General features: G+C 48.4%; 1 protein-coding gene across 1 annotated transcript in view; it reads right to left on the reverse strand.

Moving 5' to 3' along the window:
* Positions 1-10,515, reverse strand: part of LOC129386793 (putative sodium-dependent multivitamin transporter) — a 54,580-nt gene that overhangs the window by 25,507 nt on the left and 18,558 nt on the right. The window lies entirely within an intron of this gene.

Genomic DNA, 10,515 nt, shown 5'->3' on the forward strand with positions numbered 1-10,515 from the left:
TACATTTTTTCCGACAAATATTTGACCTCTCTGACACATTATGCTCAGGTTACTTCCCACACAACTTGGATAAAACTTGCGTCAAAAGGCAGAAACGTGCGTGTTTAATTATTGTGGTTGAAAATACTTATGCATAATTTTTTTTTTTTTTTTTTTTTTTACGCAACAAGCAAGAGTGGGGAACTTTTTCTTCACTTGGCCCTCCATGGTCACGTTTCGCAAACAATATACTGCGTCACTAACTTCCACATTTGTGTGTGCGCTGTAATAGCAGCCGTTGGCTATGTTGCCGAGAAAAAAAATATATGGGAGGCAGCTGTAAGGAGATAGCTACATAACTGATTAACACGGAGTTCTAAGCATCAAATTTTTGGCATGCTGGATCTTATACAGGGGGTCCCAGCTATCATCCGTCGCGTGTTTTAAAAAGATGGGCTACTCTACGCGAGGATAACTAAGCGCACATTGTTCACAGTCGAGTAGAGTAGCTGCCAGTAGTTTTTGGTCGATGTCATTCAATTTATCAATTATTTGCAATGGCCGATTATTTTTAAACGCTACTCTGAATGGTGTGCTGTCAATGAAGAATCCGTCAGAAATTGAAAGAATCCTGAAGATTGCATGTTTTTAGCCGGGTACTCTTTGCCCGTTTATGTTTTAAGGCTGAGAAAGAAAATTCTTGAAAAATGAAAAATCTCCCTTCACTAACCCTTGCGCGGGCATCCCAAAGCAGCCCCCTCAAACACGCTATACAGCCGTTAGGGAGCGCACTTCTCTGACGAAACATCAAGCACCAATTACGAACACTCTTTACGTGTCAACACCAAGACGCCGAGATTGCGTGTGTGAGGGGCGCGAGATAAAGCGCCGGCTCCGCCACTAACTCCTGCGGAGCTTGTTTGAGGGCGCTGCTTTTAGATGCGGGCGGACGGTTCGTTACGCGATACCTTTCAGCTTTCGTGGCATTTCTCAGACGGATACAATAGACGGGCAGTGGGCATTTGGCTGAAGAGATGCCCGCTTTAGGCTAGATTAGGTTAGGCTAGGCTTCCAACAAGCTCGTCATTGACAACACGGAATTCAAAGCAGTAATTGAAAAGTTGGCTAATTTACGTAATTTATGAAATTGAACGGCATCGACAAAAAGTGAATGGCCGCTACTCTACTCGACTGTGAACAATTTCAGCCTGGTTATCTTTGCGTCAGATCGCGCTTATATATATATATATATATATATATATATATATGTATATATATAATTACGATATCATCGAACGATGCTCAAGGGACGAGCCGCCGCGAGAACGACGACGAAGTGGGTATGTGCCCTTGGCGCGAGCGAGTGTCGGCCTGACGGTCTGGCTCCAGTGTAAATAGCCTGTATATAGCCTCTTTCATCTGTGTCTTTCCACACGTAACATTCTCGTGGAGGTCTGCGATCCCCGTCCTCATCACGGAACTCCGGAGTGGTCGGTACATCGAGCTTGTCATCATGCCTCCCGGTGACGAGACCGCCTCAGCAACGGCTTCGGCTTGTCCGACTGCTCCAATCATCACGTCTGCCCAACATCGCGACCCTGGTGTGTTCTCTGGCCTGGAGGGAGAGGACGTTGACGAATGGATCAAGCTCTATGAACACGCCAGTGCTAATAACAGGTGGGACCCAACGATCATGCTCGCCAATGTCATCTTTCATCTCGGCGGCACCCCACACGTGTGGCACCAAACGCACGACGACGAGATAACCAGTTGGGACACTTTCAAAGAAAAGCTCAGGGAACTGTTCGGCGACCCCATTGGGCGCGAAGTTGCCGCGAGAAAGGCTCTTGCGTCTCGTGTTCGGACATCTACACAGCCGTACGTTTCATACATCCTTGACGTCTTGGCTCTATTCCGCAAAGCTGACGATACTATGTCTGAAGCAGATAAAGTATCGAATGTGCTAAAAGGCTTCGCCGACGATGCTCTCAATTTGGTTGTTTTCGGCCACGTCTCGACTATCGACGCCATCATCAAAGAATGCCGTCGCCTTGAACAAGCTAAGAGCCGCCGTATCACACATCACATCACGCGGCTACCCAACACTGCTGCTACGTTGACATGTGAGGGTCGACTGCGTCAGACCACCCCCTGTGACGATGTAACCCGTATTGTTCGCCGCGAGCTCGAGGCCGCCTGTTTGCCAGCTTTCTCCGCGACGCCTCCCGATCCATCAGCTACCACGATTGCGATGATTCAGGCCGCAGTCGGACAGGAATTTGAGAACATGGGTCTCAGCTCCGTGTGTTCATCGTCTCCTCCCACGGTTCCCCAGTTCTCTAGCAGCCCTCCTCGTCCGCGGCAGTCCTTTTCTGCCACATCTCGCCGTAACCCGGCCAAATGACGTACCCCTGATGACAGGCTGATCTGCTTCCACTGCTGTCGCATCGGCCACGTCGCTCGTCACTGCCGCAACCGATGGCCACCACCTCCTCGGACATACACCGCCGCTCATTCCCGCCCCTTTGGACGTTCTGTTCCCTATGCCACCCGCCATGAAACTCACTGCCGTTGATGCTCCTGCCCCGAAGCTTCGCTACAGCCACTCGCCCTCACCTCGACGCCATCAGTCTCGTTCGCCCCAACCCCGTCGCTTCTCTCCGTCGCCTATCGCCTCCCGGATCCAGTCAGAAAACCAGGCACTGCAGCTTCTGGAGGTGAAACTGCGTTGTCCACCCTGCCCTCAAATCCTCTGCTCACGTTACACACGAACCAAAACCTTCTTGACGTTGACGTTGATGGCTATCCTGTCACGGCACTCATCGATACAGGGGCACATCTTTCTATTATGATTGCTGCCTTCCGACGACGACTGAACAAGCTCCTTACCCCAGCGTCGGCACGCGTCGTCCGCGTTGCAGATGGCGGTACTGTGCCTATCATCGGCATGTGTACGGCACGTGTTAGCTTCGCCGGCCGCCATACTCCTGTCCTCTTCACCGTGATTGCTCATTGCCCCCACGACCTCATTCTCGGCCTCGATTTTCTCTCCGCGCATTCTGCTCTTATTGACTGCTCTGCCAGTACCCTTCGCCTTGAGTTGCCGATTCTCGCAGAACCTTCTGACGCACCCCAGTGCCGCCTACGCCACACCGGCTTTGTTCGCCTGCCGCCAAAATCAAAAGCCTGTATTGAACTCTTGTCTTCCCCACCAGTCCCTGATGCCGAGTACCTCGTCACTCCTCTGCCCGACAGTCCACTACATTATGACATTACCGTGCCTCACAGTATACTTACTATTACTGCGAACCGCACTTTCATGCCTATCTTTAACCTTGGATTGGAAAAGCAAATTCTACCGCAAGTTATTTGCCTTGCCAACGTCGATTGTCCCGGCGGCCATCACGTGGCAACTTTATCGACCGATGCTTCTTGCGAGCTTAACAGGCCCATCGTGCCAGCCTCGGCCGCCTATCGCAAGATACAGAAAATGGTTGCGACGGACCTGTCTTCTGTGCAGGCTGAAGACCTTTACCAAGTATTATCGTCCTACAGAGATATTTTCGACTTCGACGATCGCCTTTAGTCCAGACGCCAGCGGTCAAGCATCGGATTCTTACTGGCGATGCTACTCCTATTCACCGACGACCGTATCAAGTTTCTGCGTTGGAACGCCGGGTAATTCAAAGTTAAGTGAACAAGATGTTAGATAAAACATCATTGAGCCTTCTTCGAGTCCCTGGGCGTCACCTGTAGTGTTGGTTAAAAAGAAGGATGGCATGTGGAGCTTCTGTGTAAACTACCGTTATCTGAACAACATTAATAAGAAGGACGTCTACCCGCTCCCACGTATGGACGACGCCCTTGACTGCCTCCGCGGTTCCAGCTGTTTCTCTTCTATTGATCTTCGTTCTGGATACTGGCAGACTGCTTTTGACGATATGGACAGAGAAAAAACCGCGTTCATCACACCTGATGTCCTATACCAATTTCAAGTAATGCTGTTTTGATTATGCAACGCCCCTGCCACCTTTGAGCGTATGATGGATTCCTTGCTCCGAGGTTTCAAATCGTCCACATGTCCCTGCTACCTCGATGACGTCATCGTCTTCTCACTCACGTTCGACACTCACCTTGAGCGTTTAACAGCTATACTTGATGTATTTTGCAAGGCGAAGCTGCAAGTTAACTCGTCCGAATGTCATTTCGGCCGCCGCCAAATTACTGTTCTGGGCCACCTCATTTACGCTTTCGTAGTACAGCCTTATCCCGACAAAACTCGCGCTGTCCAAGACTTTCCGGTTCCGAAGACAGCCGCAGACGTTCGAAGTTTTGTAGGGCTGTGCTCGTACTTTCATCGTTTTGTTCAAGATTTTGCGGCAATTTGTGGACCCCTCACTAATCTTTTGAAGAAAGGCGTACAATTCTCGTGGGGTACTGCAGAAGCCGCCGGCTTCTCTCGTCTCGTTACTCTTCTCTGCTCACCACCCATTCACGCCCACTTCGACCTTGATGCCCCTACAGACTTGCGTACAGATGCCAGCGGTTAGGGCGTAGGTGCCGTCTTAGCCCAGCGTCAGCGTGGCCAGGATCGTGCTCTTGCTTATGCGAGCCGCCTTCTCACACCATCGGAGCGTAACTATTCCATTACGGAACGAGAATGCGTTGCTGTAGTCTGGGCGTTTGCGAAGTTCCGTCCTTACCTTTACGGTCGCCCTTATTCCGTAGTCACTGACCATCATGCTCTCTGCTGGCTATCATCGTTAAAGGATCCTACAGGCCGGCTTGGTCGATGGGCTTTGAGGCTACAAGAATTTTCATATTCCGTGGTCTACAAGTCTGGTCGCCTGCACCAAGACGCTGACAGCTTGTCGCGTTACCCTGTTGACGACCCTGACTCCTCCAATATTACCAGTGCTGCTTGCGTATTCTCTGTATCGCAGCTGCTTCATTTCGCCGACGAGCAACGTCGTGACGCCTACATCAGAGCACTCATCGACCGTGTTGAACACTCTCCGGCCGACGCCACTCTAGGCCTCTTCGTCCTCCGCAACGGTACTCTGTACCGTCGTAACCTTCATCCGGACGGCTCTGAGTTCCTACTTGTCATACCTGAACACCTCCGCTCAACCGTTCTAGAAGAGCTCCACGGCGCACCAACGGCAGGACACCTCGGCGTATCTCGAACCTATGACCGTGTACGTCGCGGTTTTTTCTGGCCGGGTTTTGCCCGTTCCGTACGACGTTACGTCGCCACTTGTGAACTTTGCCAACGCCGCAAGAAGCCTTCCCAGCTTCCCGCTGGTTACCTGCAGCCGCTCGACATCCGTGCCGACCCCTTCCATCGTGTCGGCTTAGACCTTCTCGGCCCATTTCCGGAATCTACATCAGGGAACAAGTGCGTTGCAGTCGCGGCGGACTACGCGACACGCTACGCCGTAACCCGCGCTCTTCCGACCAGTTGCGCAACTGATGTTGCGGACTTGCTCCTGCATGATATCATTTTGATTCATAGTGCTCCGCGTCAATTGCTAACAGACCAGGCCGTACGTTCTTAGCCAAAGTCAATGACGACATCATGCGTGCCTGCTCAATACGGCATAAATTTACCACCTCCTACCACCCTCGGTAAGGTGCCTTGTGGTGGTCTCGTGCTGACGATGCCCTCTCGGTGAGCGCATATTTCCCCCCTCATCTTTTAAGAGGTTCAATACATACAAGCATTTTTCTCGCAAACCAGATATTTTTCAAGGGAATTTTCCACGTCTCAGTAATTTCTCTCGTCGTATCCGAGTGCTGATTGCCGTGTTATAGTTTGTTTACGAAGCTTTCCCTCAAGTCTAAATATTTTAAGGAAGTTTGTCGTGTGCGTATCATGGCCACGCACGCTTATATCGCCTTCCGTTTCTCTACCACGGTTGCGCTTTAAAACCACGGCGCTGCAAGTTTTATTCAGAGACTTTCCTTTCCTTTCCACTTCTCCGCCCTTAAACTGGCTCTCTCAACTACTACACGCAGAGACAAAGCAACAGCGCGCGCATTAGATCCCATAGATGAGATGAATATTTACAACTATTATTAGGGTTATAATTATATTCGAGTGCTGATGGCCGTGCTATCGTTTGCTAACGAAGCTTTCCCTCAAGTCTAAATATTTTAAGGCAGTTTGTCGTGTGCGTATCATGGCCACGCACGCTTATATCGCCTTCCGTTTCTCTACCACGGGTGCGCTTTAAAACCACGGCGCTGTAATTTTGCTTCAGAGACTTTCCTTTTCTTCCTTCTTCTCCGCCCTTAAACTGGCTCTCTTAACTACTACACACAGAACAAAGCAACAGCGCGCGCATTAGATCCTATAGATGAGATGAATATTTACAATTAGTATTAGGGTTATAATTATATTCGAGTGCTGATTGCTGTGCTATCGTTTGTTACCGAAGCTTTCCCTCAAGTCTAATTATTTTAAGGCAGTTTGTCGTGTGCGTATCATGGCCACGCACGCTTATATCGCCTTCCGTTTCTCTACCACGGTTGCGCTTTAAAACCACGGCGCTGCAAGTTTTATTCAGAGACTTTCCTTTCCTTCCCACTTCTCCGCCCTTAAACTGGCTCTCTCAACTACTACACGCAGAGACAAAGCAACAGCGCGCGCATTAGATCCCATAGATGAGATGAATATTTACAATTATTATTAGGGTTATAATTATATTCGAGTGCTGATTGCCGTGCTATCGTTTGCTAACGAAGCTTTCCCTCAAGTCTAAATATTTTAAGGCAGTTTGTCGTGTGCGTATCATGGCCACGCACGCTTATATCGCCTTCCGTTTCTCTACCACGTGTGCGCTTTAAAACCACGGCGCTGTAATTTTGCTTGTCTTTCCTTTCTTCTTCTCCGCCCTTAAACTGGCTCTCTTAACTACTACACGCAGAGACAAAGCAACAGCGCGCGCATGCGATACCATAGATGAGACGAATGTATATATATATATATATATATATATATATATATATATATATATATATGTATAGAAAACTATCAGTCATAGCTCTCCTAGTATAGCCCTCTGGGCCGTTTCCTTTTTTTTTCTTTCGAAAGTAGTCCTATTAGGGTTATTATAATTACACGAAGGTATTTCGCCCTCGTCAGCAGCAGTCCTTGGTATAGTTATTCTGGCGGCTAGCTTCCCACGCTATGCGTGCCGCCATCCCACCTGGTTAAACTTTTCCTAGACGCTAGAGTTATGCTTTGTCCGCGCAACCTTGAGCGATCGGAAAGCGCGTTTTCCCCTCTTGGCTGGCGGAGAGGGGAGGCTTCGTTCCGGCCGCGAAGCTCTCCACATCTCTATAAGGTGCCTTGTGGTGGTCTCGTGCTGACGATGCCCTCTCGGTGAGCGCATATTTCCCCCCTCATCTTTTAAGAGGTTCAATACATACAAGCATTTGTCTCGCAAACCAGATTTTTTTTCAAGGGAATTTTCCACGTCTCAGTAATTTCTCTCGTCGTATTCGAGTGCTGATTGCCGTGTTATAGTTTGTTAACGAAGCTTTCCCTCAAGTCTAAATATTTTAAGGCAGTTTTTCTAGCCTCTAAAGCCGCTCGAGTTCGCTCTTCTCCTCGAGCGGCCATTTTTCCTAGAAAGTATGCCTTCCATCGCGGACAACATGAGTCTCTTTCCACGTAAGTGTGCGGCTCGGAGCAGGAGCTGTGGCGCTTGAAAGTAGCCTGGGGCCTGACGAACCAACCGACTGAGCTATCTTTCCGGGCAACATCGAAGGGTCACGAGTTCAAATCACCTGTCATGTTCCTTTTTTTTTTCGCCCCTTTTTCTTTCTTTTTTTTCTTTCTTTTAATGTCTTTTCCTTTATTTTATCACTGTACGGGAACCCTCCTAAAGAAAAAAAAAGAAAGATATATATCTTCAAAAATGTATGGCCTCACATGTGCAGGTCATAAATACCAGGTTCTCTAGCCGAGTGCCATCCATGCGGTATAACCGAGCTCAGATTGGTCCACCTTGACTGATCAAATAGGGCACCACTGTAGGTTAAATGAGGCGTACAACTCCTGCGGGACCCGCCGTGGTTGCTCAGTGGTTATGGTGTTAGACTGCTGAGCACGAGGTCGCGGGATCGGAGCCCGACCACGGCGGCCGCATTTCGATGGGGGCGAAATGCGAAAACACCCGTGTACTTAGAATTAGGTGCACGTTAAAGAACCCCAGGTGGTCGAAATTTTCGGAGTCCTCCACTACGGCGTGCATAATCAGAAAGTGGTTTTGTCACGTAAAACCCCATAAATTAATTTTTAATTTAACTCCTACGGGGACGGTAGAGTATCCGTCTCCAGTGCAAGAGGACCGTGATCCAAATCCCGGTGCCGCGCAATTCTCCACCGGAAAATACAAAAAAAAAAACGTGTGTTGAGAAAATTGCACAAACAGGCCTGGAGTGCGGCCTGATCCCGGTGACCAGAACCGGTAACGCACTCTCTCACCAGAGCAGGATTGGCCACCCTGGTGCAGTACTTGGCCACAACCTCCTATATGAATACAACAATCGAACCCCGTCCCTCAGTCCCCAGCAGCCGCGAAGCAAGTGACCACGGCGGCGGTCAGATCTGTGACGCTGCAGAGGGTGCTAAGAATACCTGGCTCCGGACAGGCCGCCATTGGAATCTGAACCTGGCAACGTTTAACGTTAGAACGCTATCTAGTGAGGCGAGTCTAGCAGTGTTATTGGAGGAATTAGAGGGTAGTAAATGGGATATAATAGGGCTCAGTGAGGTTAGGAGGACAAAAGAAGCATATACAGTGCTAAAAAGCGGGCATGTACTGTGTTACCGGGGCTTAGCGGAGAGACGAGAACTAGGAGTCGGATTCCTGATTAATAAGGAAATAACTGGTAACATACAGGAATTCTATAGCATTAACGAGAGGGTGGCATGTCTTGTTGTGAAACTTAATAAGAGGTACAAAATGAAGGTTGTACAGGTCTACGCTCCTACATCTAGTCATGATGACCAGGAAGTCGAAAGCTTTTATGAAGACGTAGAATCGGCGATGGGTAAAGTCAAAACAAAATACACTATACTGATGGGCGACTTCAATGCCAGGGTAGCCAAGAAGCAGGCTGGAGACAAGTCAGTGGGGGAATATGGCATAGGCTCTAGGAATAGCAGAGGAGAATTATTAGTAGAGTTTGCAGAACAGAATAATATGCGGATAATGAATACCTTTTTCCGCAAGCGGGTTAGTCGAAAGTGGACGTGGAGGAGCCCGAATGGTGAGACTAGAAATGAAATCGACTTCATACTCTGCGCGAACCCTGGCATCATTCAAGATGTAGACGTGCTCGGCAAGGTACGCTGCAGTGACCACAGGATGGTAAGAACTCGAATTAGCCTAGACTTGAGGAGGGAACGAAAGAAACTGGTACACAAGAAGCCAATCAATGAGTTAGCGGTAAGAGGGAAACTAGAGAAATTCCGGATCAAACTACAGAACAGGTATTCGGCTTTAACTCAGGAAGAGGACCTTAGTGTTGAAGCAATGAACGACAATCTCATGGGCATCATTAAGGAGTGCGCAATAGAAGTCGGTGGTAACGCCGTTAGACAGGAAACCAGTAAGCTATCGCAGGAGACGAAAGATCTGATCAAGAAACGCCAATGTATGAAAGCCTCTAATCCTACAGCTAGAATAGAACTGGCAGAACTTTCTAAGTTAATCAACAAGCGTAAGACAGCGGATATCAGGAACTATAATATGGATAGCATTGAACAGGCTCTCAGGAACGGAGGAAGCCTAAAAACAGTGAAGAAGAAACTAGGAATAGGCAAGAATCAGATGTGTGCGTTAAGAGACAAAGCCGGCAATATCGTTACTAATATGGATGAGATAATTCAAGTGGCTGAGGAGTTCTATAGAGATTTATACAGTACCAGTGGCACCCACGACGATAGTGGAAGAGAGAATAGCCTAGAGGAATTCGAATTCCCACAGGTAACGCCAGAAGAAGTAAAGAAAGCCTTAGGAGCTATGCAAAGGGGGAAGGCAGCTGGGGAGGATCAGGTAACAGCAGATTTGTTGAAGGATGGTGGTCAGATTGTTCTAGAGAAACTGGCCACCCTGTATACGCAATGCCTCATAACCTCAAGTGTACCGGAATCTTGGAAGAACGCTAACATAATCCTAATCCATAAGAAAGGGGACGCCAAAGACTTGAAAAATTATAGACCGATCAGCTTACTGTCCGTTGCCTACAAAGTATTTACTAAGGTAATCGCAAATAGAATCAGGAACACCTTAGAATTCTGTCAACCAAAGGACCAGGCAGGATTCCGTAAAGGCTACTCAACAATAGACCATATTCACACTATCAATCAAGTGATAGAGAAATGTGCAGAATATAACCAACCCTTATATATAGCTTTCATTGATTACGAGAAAGCGTTTGATTCAGTCAAAACCTCAGCAGTCATGGAGGCATTACGGAATCAGGGTGTAGATGAGCCATATGTAAAAATACTGGAAGATA

This window comes from Dermacentor andersoni, chromosome 8 (genome assembly GCF_023375885.2).
Source record: "Dermacentor andersoni chromosome 8, qqDerAnde1_hic_scaffold, whole genome shotgun sequence".
NCBI lineage: Eukaryota > Metazoa > Arthropoda > Arachnida > Ixodida > Ixodidae > Dermacentor > Dermacentor andersoni.